The sequence below is a fragment of the Sciurus carolinensis genome, unplaced genomic scaffold, assembly GCF_902686445.1.
Source record: "Sciurus carolinensis unplaced genomic scaffold, mSciCar1.2, whole genome shotgun sequence".
In the NCBI taxonomy this organism is placed as follows: Eukaryota; Metazoa; Chordata; class Mammalia; order Rodentia; family Sciuridae; genus Sciurus; species Sciurus carolinensis.
The window spans coordinates 825,833-850,062 of NW_025920158.1; the positions used below are offsets into that span (position 1 = coordinate 825,833).

Sequence of the window (24,230 nt, forward strand, 5' to 3'; positions counted from 1 at the left end):
CTTCATGAACTAAAAGGAAATATTGGCATATGTAGCTGTATTGGCGGAAAGTCAGGCAAACTTAACAAAATTCACACATAACCTACAAATCTATACTCTCAATTTGAAAAGTTCAAGTACAAGGATGATAACCATAACATGACTTGTTTTTGGGGAACTGAAATTTTTAGTTTCTAACTCAAAATAATAAATAAGAATTCATTTCCAAAGATACATGTCAAATGAAATATTCCCAGGGAAGAAGCAAGAGGAGAGGACTGGTGAACAGAGTAAAAAGGAAAATAGAACTCCATGAAGTAAATGAAGTGCCTTCATGAACAGGACAGTATGTAATATTAAGGGTATTACTAACTGAATAATCCATGATTTTTAGACAGAACAAAAAATAATAATCTCACCCAAGGTCAAAATGTCACACACAGGTCTAGATTTATGGGGAAAGATTGGTCTTATTGTATTGCTTTCCTAGTTCTTCCATAGAATATTTCCAAAATTTTAATTGTGATTATTATTTTATATTCAAAATGCTGGACTTCCTCTCATGTGCAAAATCTCTTTGGCCATGCAAAGAAACAGTTTCATAGGTTCCAGGAATTAGGGAATTGACATTTTGGGAATCAGAACAGAGAAGTCTTTCTTCATCGTGATATAACAAAATAAAGTCACAGATTTTCAGACAGTATTTGCCTATAGCAAAATATAGCAGTATGAGAGTAGAAATCTGAAATTGAGCAAAAGTATGGAAAGAATTGACACAGAAAATACGAACATATTGAATAAAGCAAAGCAGAATGAAAGAAAATACCACTTGAAAACTAAACTTTCAAAAAGGCATGAAATGGCAATGACAAAAGAATGTTTCATGATATAAAATTTAGGCAACACGATTTATTTAACTAGAACTCTAAGAATGATAGTTCAATGTAAATAAAAAGAATTTTAAAAATTCAGAGCTCTGGAAAATAGAGAAACTGAAGAAGTGCATAAAAGAATAAATAACCTGATTAGAATCTGAAATAAAAATGTTACAATGTAATATTTTGTACAAAAAGTATATATAATGTAAGTGAAGATCAGAAGTAAAGATACAATTAATTCAAAGAAAACATTTTTAAAAGAGAAAAGTCAAATGATAAAAAATAGTAATCATAACCTCTGATGGAAAGGGTTAACAATTTTGAAACACAGTCAACTTATGTATAAATAATGTCAAGACAGAAGATGAGAGCAAACTTCAGGGCTAGAATAGGAGAACCTTGACCAAAACAAATATGGAGTGCAGGTAGAAGGGAGACATGATGGAAATTATGGATACAATTACACTATACAGTTTCCCAGGAATAATATTCTGTCCTCAGGTCCCTTAAGCCCTGGTCAGGGACTGCTGCTGCAGACTCTTCTTCCATCTTGCTCTGTCTTACCAGGGGCTCCAGCACCATCTCAATCCCCGTGGTATCTGCACATGAGGACTCTCACCTGGTGCTTTTGCACCATCTGTTCCTCCTGTCTTGAAAATTCACACAAAACAGACAATTATACAAATTATTAGAGAAGAGAATGCAATTTTTCAAAGTTTACAAATAGAAGTAGCTACAAAAACCATGAGATAGGGACAGAGAAAAAAGGTAAAATATGTTAATTTCCTCATTTTTTGTCAGGATTTAATTTATACTTAGAATAAAACAACACTATACCAATCTCGATATTTTAAATATTTATTCATTTTGAGGAAATTTTTAACTCTTAACGAATTCATTTCTATGAAACACAGTTCATCGGCACTGCCAGATTCCCCCCAATTTCATTTTTTCTTACATACTCAAGAATTATTGAATGTTCCATGTTATTAAATAATTATAGTATGATTCAGTTTTGGAAAATACATACTCCTGAACCCATCATCAATTCCTCATGCAATGCACATTTAAACAGCTTTATTGATGTGTAATCGATATATATAAATCTACATATGTCATATATATCATTTCCTGAGTCCTGATTCAGCCCTTCATTTTGCCCTAATTAGAACGAGGTACAGGTATGATATTTATTTGGAGTGACAACTTACAATGTTCAAATTTTACATTTAAGTAGTAAACTCAGAGTATTTTAAAATTTATAAATTTTAAGAATAGTCGAATGTCTATTGATGGATATCATCATACAAGATCACTCATTCATGGTAAGAACAAAAACAAAATTAATCTAGGGAAGATAAGTTGCCTGAACAGAACCTAGATTCAGTCAGGGGTGGGTTGCACAAGCCTTGATCACAGGGCTTGTGAGGCTGAGACAGAAGGATTGTGGATACAAAGGCAGCCTCAGCAATTTAGTGAGACCCTAAGCAACTTGGGTAAGACCCTGTCTACAAATAAAGTATGAAAAGTTTTGGGGCTGTCGCTCAGTGGTTAAGTGCCCAAGGTTCAATCTCCAGCACACAAAAAAGTAACCAAAGAAACAAACAACAAGAACAAAAAAAAAAAAAAGGACAAAACAAACAACAAACACCTAATAGAAGCCCAGTCATCTGCAGCTGCCCTGGGAGCACACAAGATGTTGGACTGTGTCTTGAAAGCAGCTATAGCAGCAGCCTCACCAACCCCACCCCATCCGAACCTCATCCCAAAGATTGTCCATCCAAGTCCAAGGGAGTGTCCTAGTCCTCTTCAGCTGAGCAACACCAGCGTCTCCAAAATCAAGATAAGGAAATGACTAGATAGTCCCGGAGGAACTGGAATTAGTCCCAGGTGACCTGAAAGACCTGATCTAAGAAACTTAAGGAGGGGAGCTGTTCAGGGGTGTGAGGGAGTTCTGCACCCCTTGGGTTCCCTTCAAATTTTGGGTCCACTTATGTTTGGGACCTTCAGATTTTCCAACTCCTGGGAAACTAGAGAGATGCCTATAGATGGACTTTCTTCACTCAGGAGACTTCTGGGAGAGTTACTGCACTTTCATTTTCAATCAGGAAGAAAACCAACCAGTGTTTTTATGGATAGACGTGAAATGGTGAGGGGGTGGTGGTGAAAACTAGTGCATCTCTCTATCTGAGTGTGTGTGGTGTGGGAGGAAGGGGTGCACTGGGGCCAAGTTGGGATGTCAGCAGAGGAAGACATGGCGAACCAGTTAGGTGCATGGAAGGTGCTCCTCTCCTGCCTTGCTTCAGGTCTCCTCCCACACCACCCCCTACACAACCCCCAAGAAATCCTCTGTCAAACTGCTTCTGGCCTGGGAACCTTCCCAATCCAGGGCTGAACCAGAGCTGTGTTCTGGGCCCTGGGTCAGGCCAGGGAGGACATTGTGGGGAACCTCTGCTCTGACTCTCCTCCCAGCATCTGGAAGCCCCCAATGGAAGGAAACCACCTGGGCTGCTGACAGGAGAGTCTAACTTTGGGCGTGTGGAGAGGGACTGGGACTGTCTTACTTCCAAAGTTCCTGAAGCACCCCCTGTCATCCCGAATGCCCCTCCCACTATCTCTGGACCATTAATGCCAGTCCCCCATTTGTCCTTCCTTCCCTCCTTCCTTTCAATCTATCACCACTAGACATTGAGATGGGATGCTGAGCAGGCAGGAGTGTGTGGTGTGTGTATGTGTGTGTGTCTGAGAGAGAGGAGAGAGAGAAAGAGAGAGAGAGAGAGAGAGAGGAGAGAGAGGAGAGGAGAGCAGTCAGGGTTCTCGCCACTTCCTAGATCTATGGAACTGCGACTGTTTCCTCACTGCTGTGGTTTTTGATTACTGTTTTGGCCTTTATCCTTCCCTCCTTCTTTCCCTCTCTTCTACCCTCCTGGACTGTACAACCTATTTCTTTCCATAAAAGGTGCACTCATAAGAAAATCATTTTAAACAAAGGAGAAGAACACAAAGTGAAAAGTAATAGTAAATACAGGTCACATTCAAATGGATGTCCTCTTGAAATTTTCCGTATATCTACAAACATACACACGTTCTTAAATTTTGTGTTTGTACAGTGGACCATTGTGTGTATACTGTTGATAAACTTGCTTTTCCATATTAAATCACTTAGATGTTTTCCTCTGTCAGCACATATGGAATTAACATTCTCTATAACTGAAGTACAGTGTTCTATTTAAGAACTCTATAATATAATCAATTTACTTTTGATGGACCTTGAGTTTGTGACCAACTGTTGTACAACTGTGCTTCCAACAGCAATCTGTTAGGTTACATTTAATTCTGTGTCTTTATATGAGACTAGATTGGCTCTTGGACCCAAGTTTAGGGAGAGACTGTGAAGGGACCCACTTCCTGCACTTTATGTCAAGGGCTCACCATGTGAGTGGAGTAAGCAGACAGGTGAGTATAGAGGAGGTCAAGGGGCTGGGCAGGGTCATGGCATCTGTGCTGTGCTCTGGGTTCCCTGACCTCCTTCAGCATCCTAGAGAAGCCAGGAAGGGAACCTCACAAAACACACAGATAGTGTCTCTCACCTTCCAACTCTTGACTGACTTGCTTGTCTTTGTCATCTGCTGGGAATGGTCTGATGACTTAGAAAAAAGCACTATTGAAAGCATTTGTCTCTCTTGGGGTCTTGCATTTTTATTACAATGACCTTTTTACTCCTTCCTTCCCATCTCCAGGCACATTGTGGGCTTCTTCCTGATTGTCACTCAGCTGGGATTCTGCCCTATTTCCTGTTTCTCACTAATTACTATAACCAGATAGCGTTCTGGTATAAAGAAAGTGTAAGGTTAGAGATGAGAGAAATTTCTTTATTGGATAGCTTTAACAAGTTCAACAAAACAGTTGCAGTTTTAACACTTTCTGTGTAGTGCTTTCCATTTGATTATCATCTGAAAGCCCTAGGATGTAGGGAAAGCTCAAGATATCATCTCCATTCCTCTCTCTTAGATGGATCAAACACAGCTCAGTCACTTAGGCTGTTAACAATAACCATGAAGACCTCCACAGAGGGGTCACCAGCTGAAGATTCCTCTAAGGCCTAGTTCACACACTCAGCCTTTAGGTCAGGAGCCTCTTCCAACAGGACATTCACCACTTTGTGGTTGGAGGTCTTTTCCTTTTCTTTCTTCCCCTCTTCCAGGTGGTAGAACTGGCCAACGGGACCACCAACTACTCCCATGACAATGAGACCTTGATTCTGACACCCGCCATGGACTCCAGACTCTACATACTCAACTTCCTGCCCTTCCTGGTGCTGCTGGTCTTTATCAGGAACTTCCATGTCCTGTCCATCTTCTTCCTGTTGGCCAACCTCAGCATGCTGGTCAGCCTGGGTCATGATCTACCAGTTCATTGTTCAGGTGTGACCAGGCCCTCCCCCATCCTTAGAGGACTGACCAAAACCAGTAAGCAGAAACTAATTAGTTATATGACACTTAGTTGTGGTATATTTAGAAGATTTTAACTTCAACACTAGTGACATTCTGGATTAGATAAATTTTTATTGTGGGATTTTCCTATGCTTTTAGCTGTATCCATGACCTGTATTCTGAAGGTGCTAGAAATACCTACTTTACAAGCTATGATACTAAAAAGTATCTCTAGATGATAGCAAATATCCTATAGGGGCAAAATCAGTCCATGAAAAGCACTGGTTAGGACTTTCTACAATGAAATTGTTAATGCACGATTTTTATACACAATGAGAAAATAATGAAAACATACTAAGGTAAAAATAAAAATCAACATTTCTTGTGAATGCTAATTCACAAAAAAGGGAGAAGTACTAGGGAAGAACAGGTGTTCTTTGGATTAGACAGAGAAGAGTGAAGTTAGGGGAGGGAATATGGGGGTAGGAAGGATAATACAATGAACCAAACCTTATAAACCTGTGTTCATAAATGCTACATGACTGGTGTAATTCTACATCATGTAAAACCAGAAGAATGAGAAGTTATACTCCATTCATGTGTGATGTGTGTTAAACTGCATTCTATTGTCATGTATAACTAAGTAATACAATGAACAATATCAATTTTTCTAATCAGTACTTAAGTTAATTTCTTACCAAAGTATTTATTCATCAAAATTACAAATGCACTTTATGTTCAAGCCGCTTGCTTAGCCCAGGTGGATAGGACTGTGGGGTATTTTGAAGAACTTGGAAAATTGGGAGATGAGAAGATCAAGTGTGGAAAATGTTCCTTTACATACTGTTTGAATTTTGCCAAGAGTTGAAAAAATGAAAAGAGAAAAGTAGTTGAATGAGAAAAGTACTAGTAGAAAATTCAACACATCATTTATTTCCTCAATTGCCTTAAGAACTAGTCTAATAAAAGAAAATGCAATTCTTTATATGGAAAATAATCTGGACCAAGCAATATGCCTGTGACAGCTACACAGTGCCTTTGTGTGTGTGGCCTGGATCCAATGCCACACCAACAAGATCTACATCATGTGAAACTTCTCTTGACTCTCACACAACCTGGCCCTCAGGAGGACTTCAAGAACTGTGGAGACAAACAACCCTTTCCTCTTTCTTCCCTCCATCAATTACTACTCTTCCTCTTTTTTCCTCATTTTTAATTTCCCTGCCATTAATGGGAAATCTACACATCTCACTTTTTAGAAGGCAGTTGTGGATATTTTAGGCTCAGAGAGTACACTAACACACACCCCTCAACTTCTTAGAAGGCTGGAGATGTGTATATATTCAGATGTATCCTTTTACTTTCTCTTCAGTGTGAAATTGTAGAGTTTCTCAGGTAATTTTCTCTCTGAAGCTCAACTCTCAAAAAGGTACTATGTGATGATGAAGAATTAAATCTTACCTTCAAAGACAACAAATAAAATGAGAGAGGCTATCATTCATATTATTGCGGTCCTAAGCAGGGCTCAGTAAAGCATTCGGTTGCTATGAGACCAGGTATCACCAAGGCCTCAGCAGTGTATTATGACCTACTGATGACATCAGCACTGACCTGAATTCTTTACAGTACTGCAGAGATTCTAAAGCCCATCACCTAAGGTGGTAATTTTTATACAGTGCAAATTTTATCATTAACTTGAACTATCTTACATTGCACTTGACATCAGTATTAGAGAGATGATATGGATTATACAAAGGAAGTTCTTCTGTGTGTCAAGGGATATTGCATTCTCAGTCTCCTCAGTGGTGAGAATATGGCAAAACCAGAGAGGCTTAGGCTCAGAACCATGCTTGTCTCATAGGAAAAACACAGGATTTATCCCTTTTGTACTGTTAACATTATGTAGAAACCTAGATGAGAGACAGACTGGAATGTAGGTGTGGACTTGAGAAGATCTCATCCATTCACACACCCCCAGCAGTGATTGAATTTCTTCTGCTGCTGGCAACAATCTCCTGTATCTTCACAGCCAGACTGGTCTTTTCAGCTACTCTTCCTCCTCATGTCCACATTGGCAGGGAGAAGTTAACCCTGGGCTTCACTACATCTAGCCTTTCTCGGTTATTCAGTAGTTGTCAAGCTTGAGGATTTCACTCCCCTAGAGTCTGTCCCATAGCCCAGTCCATCTTCTGGACACATGTAGGTCCTGTACATAGTTTGAGTCCTGAAGCAGATTTATTTCACCTCCCACCCAATGTAGAATGCACCTCATTTTTTATGTTGAATATGCATTTACTCTAAATTGTAATAATCATTATGTACCAGCCCCTCTCAATCCCTTTTATCCGTAGATCCATTACTCTGGGTGTTCTTTTATACACATGACCACTGAATAACAGGAACATTTATCAACTGATTTTCAGCTTTTAAAACTATGGAACATTTAAGAAAGAATTTGAAGAAGATAAAAGAAATGGGAAACAACTTGCATATTCATGAATAGGCAGAATTAACATTGCTAACAAAATCATTATACAGATTCAATGCAATGCACATCCAAATATCAGTGACCTTCATCACAGATATAGAAAAAACAGTTCTAAAGTTCATTGGGAAGTATATACCAAATACCCAAAATAGCCAAAGAAATTCAATGCCAAGAATGTAATGCTAGAAGCATCCCAATACCTGACTTCAAATATTCCTCTGGGTCTATAGTAAAAAAAAAACTGCATGATACTGGCATAGAAACTATTACATATACCAGTGGTACAGAACAGAAGACAGAGTCAAAACCCACTCATCTGATGCATGACCAGGGTGCCAAAATCAAACACTGGAGAACAGAAAACTTTTTAAAAACAAATGGGACTGTTATCTCTCGCCCTGAACATAAATCAACCCAAAATGAATCAAAGACCTAGACTTAGTACAGAACCTATGCTGATCATAGAAGAAAGTGTAAGCTTGACAATTCTAAAGCTTTCTCAGTTGAGTTTCTAAAGCTTGAAAATAATGCCAAGAGTTTCTAAATGAGAAGACATCAAATTTTAAAAGTTCTATGCAGCAAAGGAAATCAAATGAGTGAAAAAAGAACCTGCAGAATGAGGGATAATATTTGCTAGCAAACTCTTCTGACAGCATTAATATCCAGAATACATAAAGACCTCAGAAATCTTGACACCAACTCTGGGAAGTGTGGGGTACACCTGTAATCTCAGCAGCTCAGGAGGCTGAGGCAAGAGGTGTGCAAGTCCAAAGCCATTGTCAGCAACTTAGCAAAGCCCTCAGCAATTTATTGAGACCCTGTCTCAAAATAAAAAATAAAAAGGGCTGGTGATATGGTTCAGTGGTGGAGTGCTCCTGGGTTATACCTCTGTACCAAAAAAAAAAAAAAAAAACCAAAACAACAACAAAAACAACAAAAAAACAGAGAACAAAATATAAGAAGACAAAAACTTGACCTAAAAATATACACCTCAATTTATAAATAGGTAGGGGGCTGGGGAGATAGCTCAGTTGGTAGAGTGCTCATCTCACAAGCACAGGGCCCTGGGTTCAATCCCCAGCACCACAAAAAAAAAATTATAAATAGATAAATGACCAAACAGACAATTGTCAAAAGAAGAAACACAAGGACCAGCATATACATTTTTGCAGAAGTACAACAACATAACCATTAAGAAAATGCAAAAACAAAACAAAAAATAAAGAAAATAGACTGAGACTTCATCTTAGTCAGAGTGGCAGTCATCAAGAATACAAACAATAAGTCAGGAGCAGTAGCCCATGCCTGTAGTCCCAGCATCTTGGGAGGCAGAGTCAGGAGGATCAAAACTTCAAAGCCAGCCTCAGCAATTTAGTGACTGTAAATAAAATATTAAAAAGGGCTGGGGATATTGCTAAGTGTTTAAACTAACCTCGGTATAATCCCCAGTATCAAAAAAAAAAAAAAAGAAAAGAAAAGAAAAGAAAACAAAGAACACAAACAAAATTAGTGTGGGAGAAGATGTGGAGAAAAAGAAACTCTTATACAATATTGGAGTGGAATTGTAAATTAGGCATGGAATTTGGGGTGAAATCGTAAACCAGTATGGAAATAAGTATGGAAGTTCCACAAAAGACTCTACATGGAACCGCCATGGGAGCTAGCTATAACATCCCTCAGTATTTATCTAAAGAATTAAAGTCATAAAAGAATAAAGGTAAACAAGCATCCCTGTGTTTATAGCAGCACAATTCATGATATCCCAAACTCTGAAAGCAGCCTATGTTTCCATCAGCTTATGAATGAATTTTTAAAAATATGGTACATATTCACAATGGAGTTTTATTCCGATGTTAAGAAAAACGAAATATTGTCATTTTCAGGAAAATTGGTGGAACTTCAGACCATTATATTAAGCAAAAGAAACCAATTATAGAAGGTCAAGTATTGGAACTTTTTTTCTCTTTTGTGGAAGGTAGCGTGGAAAAGGAAATGAAAAGTGTAGGGGGAGGTCACACGAAAATCAAAAGAACCTAAGTAGTAGGTCACACGAAAATGAAAGGAACCAGAGGGAGGGAGGTTGGAAGGGAAAGAGGAAATATTGGGGAATGATCATTGTTGAAATATATTGCTATATTTTGTATATATACATGAATATGTAATGACAAACACCACCATTGTGTACAAATATAATGAACAAAAAAAATTAAAATGTGGAAAAATAAAAATTAATAAAAATAATACTAAATAAAGAAATAAATAAAAGTGCATACTATCTTGCATGTACCAAATTATTTAAAAATTAGAGGATTGAACTACACCAAATTGTCATCTAGATAGAAGGGAATGTGGACTCTTCATGAACTGAATGTGTGACTTTATGTAGTTTTACTGGAGAACAATGAGGAACATGTCATAACCTAAAATACACACACACGGAGCTAAACCTCCATGGATTCACTTTAAACAGGGATATTTACAAGGACGAAATCAGTAACACGATTTATGTTTTTGAAGAGGTGGAATTTTAACTTCTACCTCAAAACAATGGATAAACAAATGATGGTTGGTGATTGCTCTAGAACTCATTTCCGAGGATACCGGCCAAACTGAGAAAAATACTTCCTAGAAAGGAGCACTGGGAAGGGGCCAGTATCTGATTGCAAGAAGAAATATAATTCCATGAGATAACCACAAGTGGCTCCATGATCAGGCTGGAGTGTAACACTAAGGGTGCTGATAACTAAATGATTTATAATTTGAAACAGGACAGAAAAATTATAATTTCACCTAAAGTCTTAATGGCTCTGATTAGGTCTAGATCTAAGGGGAAAAGTTGATATAATCATACTGAAATCCTCTGCTTCCATAGACAATTACCAGGAATTCATGAAATAAATACGTTCTAGAGGTCAAAAGTCATTTTGGCACATTGTCTCCATTTTAAAGATAAAACAACTTATTTAGAAAGGGTGCAGAGATGCTTAATGGCAATAAAGGATTTAAGTCCACAAGATTGTTGTATTGAAGTTGTCATTTTGTTTTCACCTCCAATCACACTTGATGTATGTCCTTAATCCCTCAAGAATACATTTTATCCACTGAGTTTAAGGTGTCCTTTAATGTTTCAGCATGAAGTTCCACTCTATTCAATTCATTTAATTGTGTTTAATTCCAAAGACAAATATTAACTTTTGTCTTCAATTTTGTCATCTCCACTCAGAGGGATAAAAATAAGAAAATGAAAATTTAAGAAGTGTTATTAGTGACAATTCACAGTTATATACTCATACAGGAGATGCGATAAAGTGAAAAGTGATACATAGCATATATAAGTATAGAACACTAAATTGTCACACTTTAAATTGTGATGTTTATATTTTTGTTTCTCTCATTGGAGACAGTGAGTTCTGAAACAGAATTTACAAATTATCCTTGGAAGTTCATACAATTAAACAGATTGAATAAAATAAAGGCAACCTGACTTGGAAGATAACATGAAGAGCCAGGTGTCAGAGCCCAAAATATATAATGTATGGAGACTGGAAGAGGGAGAAGCTGAATTGCAATGCCCCTCTAAGTCCTCTATCATCAGCACTCTCTTCTCCTAAACTCCTGCTGAGTTGTCATCAGTCTTCTATCTGCTCACAGTTCTAGGAATGAGAAGCACTTTCCCCAGAATTCTAAGGTCTCTCTACCTATTCTGGTCACTTCTCCACATGCCTGTCCTCATCTCCAGTGGTTTTTACTTATTTTGTCCAGAAGTCATATTTAAATGTGACCATTTTCCACTACTTCCTTCTCCTCTTCCTCCCTTTCTTCTTCCTTTGCCTCCTTCATCTGGCAAAGGAGAGATGGAAAACCTGACAGTTAAACCCTGGGTAACCCCATGCTGTGCATGATGCTGCAGGGCCTCCAAGCTGGGGAAGACCCAGCAGCAACACAGACACCTGTAGCCACTCTGCAGGCACACAGGTCACCTGGATCTGATCCTGGACTCTCCGTCAGAGGAGGCAATTATGCAGGTCTGTGGACATCCTTCCTCCCCTCTTGTGCTACACTGTCCAAGCTGACATCACTGCTCATTCGTGTGCTTTTAGGACACCTGGGACAGGGTCACCTCTCAGGAAAAGCAATGGCTTGAATTCTTGCCTTCTTTTTGGAGTTCTTCTCTCCTTCTGTCTCTCACAAGACAGAAGTTCCCCTCTTCATTTGGACATGCATGTACTACGTGTTCATAACTCTCCTATATCTCTTGCCCTGAAGGTGGAAAGGGTTTATTGACTGAGGCTGTTGAAAATCAGAGAAGTGGAAAGGAGGATAAAAACTCAGATTCTGGGGGCCAAGATGGCGGACTAGAGGGCGGCTGCATTTCACGCTGCTCCAGGACGCAAGATTCAAAAGAGGAGATAGTGAGAGGCTTGGGACCAACTCAAAGCTGCCGGGTGAGTCTCTCCTGTTGGGGAGGCGTCCCGGATGGGGCGGTAGCCCCGGAACGCAGGGAATTTGTGAAGTGGAGTTGCTCGGTGAGACGCCCCTCCCCCCACTGGAGCGATAAACACGGACAACTGGGATCATCGTAGAGGAGGCGGCTCAGCATAGCGCTTGGACGAGCAGCCGCTGGGGCTCCGGGCGGCTGCCTGGGGAGGAGCTGCGTGGCGAGCTGTTTGGACCCAGAGTGACCGCTTCCGAACACCGGGGGGTTGCCCGGAGGAGGAGGAGAGGCCCGGCGGGTCGCTTGGGTCTAGGAGTGACTGCATCAGAGCCACGGGCGGTTGCCAGAGGAGGAGCTGCGTGGTGAGCTGTTTGAACTCAGAGTGGGCGCTCCTGAGCGCTGGGGGACTGCCCGGAGGAAGAGGAGGAGCACGGCGGGACGCTTGGTCTGGGAATGACTGCATCAGAACCACAGGCGGTTGCCAGAGGAGGAGTTGCGTGGTGAACTGTTTGAACCCAGAGCGAGCGCTCCTAAGTGCCGGGAGGTTGCCCGGAGGAGGAGGAGGAGCGCGGCATGTTGTTTGACCTGGGAGTGACTGCATCAGAGCTGCGGGCGGTTGCCGGAGGAGGAGCTGCGTGACGAACTGTTTGAACTCGGAGCAACTGCTCCAGAACACTGGTGGCCTGCCTGGAGGAGGAGAGCGGTGGGACGCTTAGTCTGTGAGTGACTGCATCAGAACCACAGGCGGTTGCCAGAGGAGGAGGCGAGTGGTGAGTTGATTGGACTAAAAGCAACCGCTCCAGAACACCGGTGGCCTGCCTGGAGAAGGAGCGTGGTGAGTCACCTGGTCTCGGAGCCACCGCTCCTGAACACCCGGGCGGCTACCCCAAGGAGGAGGAGGAGGAACAGGGCGGGTCACTTGGACTTGGAGTGACTGCCTAGGGCTACGGGTGGTTGGTGGGAGGAGGAGACCCGAAGTGAGTTGTTTGGATTCCTAGTGACTGCGTCGGAAACCGGGCGGCTGTCCGGAGGAGGAGGTGTGTGGCGGGTCTCTGTGTCTCGGAGCTATTGTACGGGGCTCCAGGTGGTGGCTCAGGGGAGGGGCTGCATAGCCAGGCGATTGGTGCAGAGCAGGGTCCCAGGAGCTAGGTGGCTTCTTGCTGGAAGAGCCGCACAGAGACACGCCTAGGGGCGGAGCGAAGTTTCCAGGGCGGCGGGTAGACTCTCTGGAACAGGCAGCCTAAGGAGACTCGCCTGCGAAGGGTGAGGCTCCCAGGCCCAGGACGTAGGTCCGGGCCCCTGGGATCGTTGCAGAAGAAGACAGCCCAGCCCAGGGGGTAGTTGTAGATTGAGGGGAACCTCTAGGAGGGCAACTGACTAGCGAGACGTCCCCACCGAGTGACTCTTCCCGGACAGGGGAGGTTTTCCCACAGGGACAGTAAAGTCAGAGACATAGGCACAAACAGGCCTTGCCTCAGCCCGCAGCCTACTTCCCCGTTGGATGACCATTGGTCAACAAGTGGAGACACCTCTGCCCACTAGCAGGGAATATACGCCACCTGAGGGTCACCACCCTAGAGAGGCAGCTTCTTTGTGGAGCTCTGCATTATCAACCTCCTCCAAGACTTCAGGCTACTGAAGGATAAGAGGGGATATACTAACAATCCTCAGGGACATTATAAGTTGATAGAGGAAATCTGCAATATCTTAATGACCCACTGATCCCTGAACAATATGAGAAAACAAGGGAAGAAAATGCCCCAAACAAATCTAGATGTTACATCAATAAAATCCAACGACAGCATGGCAGAAGAAATGACAGAAAGGGAGTTCAGAATGTACATAATTAAAATGATTAGGGAAGCAAACGATGAGATGAAAGAGCAAATGCAGGCATTGAACGATCGCACCAATCGACAGTTAACAGAGCAAATTCAGGAAGCAAAAGAGCATTTCAATAAAGAGTTAGAGATATTGAAAAAAAACCAAACAGAAATCCTTGAAAGGAAGGAAACAATAAACCAAATTAAGAACTCCATAGAAAGCACAACCAATAGGATAGAACAGCTGGAAGACAGAACTTCAGATATTGAAGACAAAATATTTAACCTCGAAAACAAAGTTGAACAAACAGAGAAGATGGTGAGAAATCATGAACAGAATCTCCAAGAACTATGGGATATCATGAAAAGGCCAAATTTGAGAATTATTGGGATTGAGGAAGGCTTAGAGAAACAAACCAAAGGAATGAACAATCTATTTGAAGAAATAATATCAGAAAATTTCCCAAATCTGAAGAATGAAATGGAAAATCAAGTCCAAGAGGCTTATAGGACTCCAAATACACAAAATTACAACAGACCCACACCAAGGCACATTATAATGAAAATACCTAACATACAAAATAAAGACAGAATTTTAAAGGCTGTGAGAGAAAAGAACCAAATTACATTCAGGGGGAAGCCAATACGGATATCAGCAGATTTTTCAATCCAGACCCTAAAAGCTAGAAGGGCCTGGAACAACATTTTTCAAGCTCTGAAAGAAAATGGATGCCAACCAAGAATCTTATACCCAGCAAAACTTAACTTCAAATTTGACAATGAAATAAGATCATTCCATGATAAACAAAAGCTAAAAGAATTTACAAAAAGAAAGCCAGCATTACAGAACATTCTCAGCAAAATATTCCATGAGGAAGAGATAAAAAACAAAGAAGCAAATCAGCAAAGGGAGGAATTATCCTAAAGGAACTGTCAAATAAAGGAGGAACCAAGATGTGTCAAAAATTTTAAATATGAACCAAATGACTGGGAATACAAATCATATCTCAATAATAACCCTGAATGTTAATGGCCTGAATTCATCAATCAAAAGACATAGACTGGCAGATTGGATTAAAAAGAAAGATCCAACAATATGTTGCCTGCAAGAGACTCACCTCATAGAAAGAGATACCCATAGACTAAAGGTGAAAGGATGGGGAAAAACATACCATGCACATGGGCTCAGCAAAAAAGCTGGAGTATCCATCCTCATTTCAGATAAAGTGGACTTCAAGCCAATGTTAGTTAGAAGGGATAAAGAAGGACATTTCATACTGCTTAAGGGAAGCATAAATCAGCAAGATATAACAATCATAAACATCTATGCCCCAAACAGTGGCTCATCCATATATGTTAAACAAATCCTTCTCAATTTTAGAAACCAAATAGACCATAACACAATAATACTAGGTGATTTTAACACGCCTCTTTCACCACTGGACAGATCTTCCAAACAAAAATTGAACAAAGAAACCATAGATCTCAATAACACAATCAATAATTTAGACTTAACAGACATTTATAGAATATACCATCCAACCAAGAGCGAATACACTTTCTTCTCAGCAGCACATGGATCCTTCTCTAAAATAGACCATATATTATGCCACAAAGCTAATGTCAGCAAATACAAGAAGATAGAGACACTACCTTGCATTCTATCAGATCATAATGGATTGAAGTTACAAATTAATGAAAGAGTAAAAAACAGAAACTACTCCAACACCTGGAGATTAAACAATATGCTATTATATGATGAATGGATAACAGAAGATATTAGGAAGGAAATTAAAAAATTCTTAGAGGTAAACGAGAACAAAGAAACAACATATCAAAATCTCTGGGACACTATGAAAGCGGTACTTAGAGGAAGATTTATTTCATGGAGCGCATTTAATAAAAGAAGTAAAACTCAAAAAATAAATGACCTAACACTACAGCTCAAAGCCCTAGAAAAAGAAGAACAGACCAACACCAAAAGTAGTAGAAGACAGGAAATAGTTAAACTCAGAGCTGAAATCAACGAAATTGAAACGAAAGAAACAATACAAAAAATTGACAAAATAAATAGTTGGTTCTTCGAAAAAATAAACAAAATTGATAAACCTTTAGCCACACTAACAAAGAGAAGACGAGAGAAAACCCAAATCACTAAAATTCGGAATGAACAAGGAAATATCACAACAGACACGACCGAAATACAAAACATAATTAGAAGCTATTTTGAAAATCTATACTCCAACAAAATAGAAAATTTCGAAGACATCAACAGGTTTCTAGAGACATATGAATTGCCTAAACTGAACGAGGAGGACATACACAATTTAAATAGACCAATTTCAAGTAATGAAATAGAAGAAGTCATCAAAAGCCTTCCAACAAAGAAAAGTCCAGGACCAGATGGGTTCTCAGCCAAGTTCTACAAAACTTTTAAAGAAGAACTCATTCCAATACTTCTCAAAGTATTCCAGAAAATAGAAGAGGAGGGAACTCTCCCAAACTCATTCTATGAAGCCAATATTACCCTGATTCCTAAACCAGACAGAGACACATCGAGGAAAGAAAATTTCAGACCAATATCCTTAATGAACATCGACGCAAAAATTCTCAACAAAATTTTAGCAAATCGCATACAAAAACATATTAAAAAGATAGTGCACCATGATCAAGTGGGTTTCATCCCAGGGATGCAAGGTTGGTTCAACATCAGGAAATCAATAAATGTCATTCACCATATCAATAGACTTAAAGTCAAGAATCACATGATTATTTCGATAGATGCAGAAAAAGCATTTGATAAAATACAGCACCCCTTCATGCTCAAAACACTAGAAAAAATAGGGATAGTGGGAACATTCCTTAACATTGTAAAGGCCATCTATGCTAAACCCATGGCTAATATCATTCTTAATGGTGAAAAACTGAAAGCATTCCCTCTAAAAACTGGAACAAGGCAGGGATGCCCTCTTTCACCACTTCTATTCAATATCGTCCTTGAAACTCTAGCCAGAGCAATTAGATAGACCAAAGAAATTAAAGGGATACGAATAGGAAAAGAAGAACTCAAACTATCCCTATTTGCTGATGATATGATTGTATACTTAGAGGAACCAGGAAATTCCACCAGAAAACTTTTAGATCTCATAAGTGAATTCAGTAAAGTAGCGGGATATAAGATCAATGCACATAAATCGAAGGCATTTTTATATATAAGCGATGAATCTTCAGAAAGAGAAATTAGGAAAACTACCCCATTCACAATAGCTTCGAAAAAAATAAAATACTTGGGGATCAATCTCACAAAAGAGGTGAAAGACCTCTACAATGAGAACTACAGAACACTAAAGAAAGAAATTAAAGAAAACCTTAGAAGATGGAAAGATCTCCCATGTTCTTGGATAGGAAGAATTAATATTGTCAAAATGGCCATACTACCAAAAGTGCTATACAGATTCAATGCAATTCCAATTAAAATCCCAATGATGTACCTTACATAAATAGAGCAAGCAATTATGAAATTCATCTGGAAGAATAAAAAACCCAGAATAGCTAAAGCAATCCTTGGCAGAAAGAGTGAAGCAGGGGGTATCGCAATACCAGATCTTCAACTCTACTACAAAGCAATAGTAACAAAAACGGCATGGTATTGGTACCAAAATAGAAAGGTGGATCAATGGTACAGAATAGAGGACACCGACACAAACCCAAATAAATACAATTTTCTCATACTAGACAAAGGGGCCAAAAATATGCAATGGAGAAAAGATAGCCTCTTCAACAAATGGTGCTGGGAGAATTGGAAATCCATATGCAACAGAATGAAACTAAACCCATATCTCTCACCATGCACAAAACTAAACTCAAAATGGATTAAGGATCTCGGAATCAGACCAGAGACCTTGCATCTTATAGAAGAAAAAGTAGGTCCAGAGCTTCAACATGTCGGCTTAGGACCAGACTTCCTCAACAGGACTCCCATAGCACAAGAAATAAAAGCAAGAATTAATAACTGGGATAGATTCAAACTAAAAAGCTTTCTCTCAGCAAAGGAAACTATCAGCAATGCAAAGAAAGAGCCTACAGAGTGGGAGAAAATCTTTGCCAATCATACTTCAGATAGAGCGCTAATCTCCAGAATCTATAAAGAACTCAAAAAACTCTACACCAAGAATGTAAATAATCCAATTGACAAATGGGCTAAGGAAATGAATAGACACTTCACAGAAGAAGATGTACAAGCAATCAACAAACATATGGAAAAATGTTCAACATCTCTAGTAATAAGAGAAATGCAAATCAAAACCACCCTAAGATTCCATCTCACCCCAATTAGAATGGCAATTATCAAGAATACAACCAACAACAGGTGTTGGCGAGGATGTGGGGAGAAAGGTACACTCTTACATTGCTGGTGGGGCTGCAAATTAGTGCAGCCACTCTGGAAAGCAGTGTGGAGATTCCTTAGAAAACTTGGAATGGAAACACCATTTGACCCAGCTATCCCACTCCTTGGCCTATACCCAAAGGACTTAAAATCAGCATATTACAGAGATACAGCCACATCAATGTTCATAGCTGCTCAGTTCACAATAGCCAGATTGTGGAACCAACCTAGATGTCCTTCAATTGATGAATGGATAAAGAAAATGTGGTATATATATACAATGGAATATTACTCAGCCATAAAGAATGATAAAATTATGGCATTTGCAGGCAAATGGATGAAACTGGAGAATATCATGCTAAGTGAGATAAGCCAATCTCAAAAAACCAAAGGAAGAATGATATCGCTAATAAGTGGATGATGACACATAATGGGGGTGGGAAGGGTTAGTGTTGGGGTTGGAGTTGGGTTTAGGGAGGGGGGCAGGAATGGAGGAAGGAAGGACTGCATAGATGGAGGGAAAGGGTGGGAGGGGTGGGGGGGAAGGGAAAAAATGGCAGAATGAATCAAACAACATTACCCTATGTAAATTTATGATTACACAAATGGTATGCCTTTACGCCATGTACAAATAGAGAAACAACATGTATCCCATTTGTTTACAATAAAAAGAAAAAAAGAAAAAAAAAATAAAGGCTCTTTATCTATATTCAAAAAAAAAAAAAAAAAAAAAACTCAAATTCTGCCAAATTCTGTTCTAGTATCATTTCAGAGAGAACAGATCATGGAAAATGTTGATATGATTAGTCGATTTCTGGGAAAGAAAATTCAGATGCAGGGAATCAGGAATGTCCATGACAAAGTCCCTGTGTATGAGCATGTGGAATGTTGGTAAATGTATCTGTCATACTGAGAATTTTGTGTGTGCTGCTGTGAATCTGGCATAGATGTGTGGATTATGAGGTTGTGGTATGTCTTGTGGAATTTTATGTATGTTCTATGTCTGGTGCTGTCTCATGATAAGTGTGTATCTGTGTGTGAAGTTGGATGAGTGTGCGCATCTTCACCATAATGACAGTACTTAGTGCTCAGTTGTGACACCTTTCTCAGATCACACAGTGTCCTCTTCCCCTACAGTGTCCTCAACTGGCCTTCTCTACTCCTCACACACAGAGCCTGTCTTGGAAGATTCCTTACTTAAGAGTATTTTCAGAGTGGCTGTGTATTTTTTTTCTTGCATGCTTTTTGTCCTTTTGAATTAATGCAAGTGTATGCAAGATTTAAAATATCATAAAAATCTCTAGTTTATCTTATTTCTGGCATCTATATTTCCAATGGGAAAAGTCATATCTTTGCACTCACAAACATTATTAAATTGGAATTGAAAGAATATTTTTATCTCTGAATTCCCATGTAGTGCACATTTAGGGCCCAGAAATCAATCATACAAGAGTTACAGAGTGTTCCCATTCATTCACAAAATGAAATAAATTTACCAGGATATTACTAATTTCTGAAACTATTGATTATTTTCTTCATGTACCCTGCCTTTCAACACATTCATTCTCTCTGTCTCACATACTACAGATTCACAACCTCAAATCCAGCATTTAGTAAAATTTGGTTTTTGATGACATTAAAAATTTATGATCATTTGTCACTGTCCCTACCTACAATGTTGAGCAAGCACCCCAGCCAGTATTTAACTGCCTGGGATCATGAAGATATCTCATGAGTGCTTCTGCATGGATGTTATGCACACACTGCAGACAAGTGGTTGGTAGTGAATAAGTGAGCTTGGCATAGGTTCATAGCCATTGGTTAATAATTGGATCCTGGTTGGATATGTGGTGGATTAGGGGTTTACAAATGGAATATGGGAGGAGGATGGGTTGGGAGAGCATGAACATAGTTTGTGTCTCTGTTAGTGTGACAGGTATTTATGTGCAATCTTTTCTTGTCATGTGATGAAGGCCTTGAGTGTTTATGGGTGTGTTGTTGGTGTGTTTGTGCCTCTGTGTGTTGTTCATTTTTATGGAGATTATCTGTTCATTCTAATCAGTGAAATATTATCTGAGACTTGAGTAATCAGTTTATTTGTGAAATCAAAGAATAAAAATGAGAGAATATGAAGATATGAGAATCAATGTGTATCAGTAAGAAACATATGAGTTTTTAAATAATGTTCATGTGTAATTGAGGTGATATTTTTTATTCACGTAGAATATAATATAAAGAGAATGAACAAATTAGAGTCACACGCAGCATGGATGAAACTTTCATATGTAATGAGTGAAATGACCAAAACACAAAGGAACTAAACAGAGAGTTGTCAAAAGAAGAAATAAACATGGTCAACAAATGTAGGAATAATTGTTCAGCATCTCTAGCAATTAGAGAATGCAAATTAAAACTACATTGAAATTCCATCTTACTCCAGTCAGAATGGCAATAATCAAGAACACAAGTAACAATAAGTGTTGGCAAGGATGTGGGAAATAAGGTACACTCTTATGTTGTTTGTGGGAATGGAAATAGGTGCAAACACTCTGGAAGGAAATAGAATTTATTCATTAGATGGAGAAGATAAGATAGAAAATCAAGAGAAAAAAAAAACTAAAGAAAGTAATACAAAATCAAACCCAATCTTATAATCCAAAAAACCAAACCCTCAAATGAAAAGGTAAGGAAAAAATAACTATTTTTTAAATGGTAAAAAACTAGAGAAAAACAAATAAGTATATGTGTATATGTCCCTGAACCAATCAGCACAGAAAGAATTCACACAGACACACAGACACACACACACACACACACACACACACTGCCGGGGTCCAGCCCTAGCAGGAGTCCATGGGTTCCACACCGGTAAACGGGGCACGGGGAGACAGCATCAGCGATGGATGGAGAATGAAAGACACAGACTCTAGTTCTGGTGCAATCAATCCCACTTTATTCTGGGGAGGGCTGGGTTTATATACATTTTTCTTCAGGCGATAATGGCAGTCTTGTGGTTAATATTAAAGAAGTTTCCAAAGCATAGGCAGAAAACAACAACCTTACAGATCATCCTTACCTAATCACAATTGTTTTAAGAATATCTAACTATGTTGATGAGCTAATACAATGTTTATTTCCTTAATATCTAAACTCTATGTGACCTAAGACTATTCTTATTATTCTCGTGGTTAAAGTGATAGACAAGTAATCTCATGTGACCATTTCTATTAGGTCCCTCTGGTTAATATCTAAATTGCTGAGTTAAGGGTTACAGGAGGGGAACGGTCCCAATGGTTATTGTGTGCCAACATTTATTATAGGGGTGACATATTCTTTGTAGGAAGGAAGGAATGTTGTGGAACCTTATTCTCTTACCTCACCACCACACATAAACAAAACCATTGTTAAAATTTAACCAGCCTGTTGGAGAGAAAGGCAGATTTATAACTATTTTCTCCAGAGGCTTTCAGAGACTCATTGCACGGTTGCAAAATTATTTTTAATTTTGTTAATGGTAAAGACCCATTGTTTTTCAGATTGTAGGTAATATTTTCTGGAATTTTTGTTGTATTCCCTTCATCCCCTTAAGCAATCCGTTCAGACTGAAATGAGTAATATATTATCAGAGAAACACAGTAGAGAAAACACCATGCTTTGGAGCAAAACATCCGGCAATTCCTTTTAGGATGAGCCTTTGCAATCATCCTCCAGAGGATCTTTGTCAAGCACTGGATGGAATTCCGGATGTCCCCGCAACACACACACACACACACGAAAATAACAAAATCTAAAGAATAAAGGAAACATCTCCACTGAGATGGTCAAAATCGGTGGTCATGTCTATGTCCATCAATCTTCCTTTCCAATTCTTCCTGAGTTACCCACTGACAGAGCAAGGGGTGGGGTTGTTAGCCCCTCCTGTGTGTGTGCTGCTCTCTGAGCTGCCAGTTCCAGAAGCCTAATACAGAAGCTGCTTGATGTTAGAATCAGCTTCCCTTCTCATCAGTATGGAGTGGGATGAGTTGGGAGGCACTGTCCATTGGCATTTTATCCATTCAGACCAGCTGGTGTACTCTCAGTGTCCTGCTCCTGCAGTGTTGTGGGATGGGAGCTCCAGAAGGTGGTGCTGAGGTCTAATCAGGTCTCAGGTCTAATCAGGCTTTGTTGGGTGGTGTCTACTTTGGAGAGATTAGATCCACCTGCCCCTATGGCTCGACACTAGCTGATCTCTGATGTGGGTCTGGTTCTCAGGAGTCTTTGAAGAAACCCAGTCATGGGTAATGGGCGCCAATCCTCCACTCAGTGCTTCCCAGAGCACAGCCTTCTCAGGCTTAGTCCCTGAGTGAATTCACCTCCATTGCTCAGATTCCCAGTTCACGTCAACTGGTCACAAAAGCCACCACACCCTAAGGATAGGCGAGTTGGGCTCCCCTTTGCCCTTCTGCCTTGAATCCCCCTAGGTGTTGTCTCTCTGCACCTGTTTCACTCATGTTCTGCCACATACACTGTGGGCCACCAGATTGGCACCTGCTGGGATATTCTTACAGAGTTTGTTCTGATCTCCTTTCTCCTGGGCCACTCTTGTAACAAGATTGCCACAAGATGACTCCTGTCCCAGCTCCTCTGGCCAGTTGATACACAGAGTCTGCTTTACAGGCACCAGCACACAGTGTCCCTCCATATCACTTATATTTAGGCAGCATATTTGATCTCAGGTATCTCCATATGATTATGTATTGTTTTTTGTTTGCTTATTGTACCACATTTTTTGTTCGTTTGTTTTTGGTCCCACGAATTGAACTCAAGTGCACTTAACCACTAAACCACATTCCCAGCCCTCTTTATTTTATATTTGAGGTTGCTTACAGCTTCACCAGATTGCTGACTCTGGCTTCAAACCTGCAATTCTCCTGCCCCAGCCTCCCAAACCTCAGGGACTACAGGTGTATGACAACATACCCAGTTATGGTATGCAAATTTCTGATTCCCTAAACCACTTTGAGTATCCAATATTCACTCTTCCTGAGATTCCTCTTTCACCACCTTGCTGAGAAGCTTGTACTCATTCTGTTTTTCTCTGCGTGACTTGGACTGCAGGTGTCCTCTACTTTGCCATCTTCCCTCTTTCTACCTGTATACCATGAGAACCCACTGCAGGGGTGCTCTGACTGGAGGTGGGGAGATACACTGTTGATTTATGGACATGACTGGCCAACTGTGGCGTCCCCTGCAGTGTCCTTCTAGGCTTTGTGCTCAAAATTTGTTTTTATACTGCTTGATTTGCTTCAGGGACACTCTGATTCAGGATATCTTTTTTTTTTTCCTTTTTTTTCCCAAGTGTTGTTAAGGGGGTGAGTTTAAGTGCTTTACTGCTCCCTCTCTTTCTCTCTGTAATCTCATTGCTCTTCCCACCCTGGTTTTGATTCAGGGTTCAGGAACTCAGCCCATATATTCTCCTCTGATAACCAATCTCCAAGTCTCTCCAGCTCTCAGACTTTGCCACATGGGGTCTTTATATACTTATTTTGTCACCCAACTCAGATCTATTGTTTCTTCAGTGTCTTCTTTCTGTGTTGTGAGTGGATCAGAATCGCTGCCTAGCTCCTTTATCCCATCTTCCAAGTGTGTTTTTTAAAGGCAAATAATCTGCCTGGCATATGGTACATGTTCAATTGTATTTGATGTAAATAAATTTCACCCCATGACTTGTTTACCTGTTTTATGTTTGTATATATAAACACAAGTACATATGAATAGGTGTATGTGCTTGGCATGTCTAGTTCATACTCAGTATTATCTTGAATATA

The 24,230-nt window shown here is 39.8% G+C and overlaps 1 pseudogene; it reads left to right on the forward strand.

The window, feature by feature from the left end:
• LOC124974637 (polypeptide N-acetylgalactosaminyltransferase 13-like) overlaps positions 1-24,230 on the forward strand; it is a 74,163-nt pseudogene that overhangs the window by 5,615 nt on the left and 44,318 nt on the right.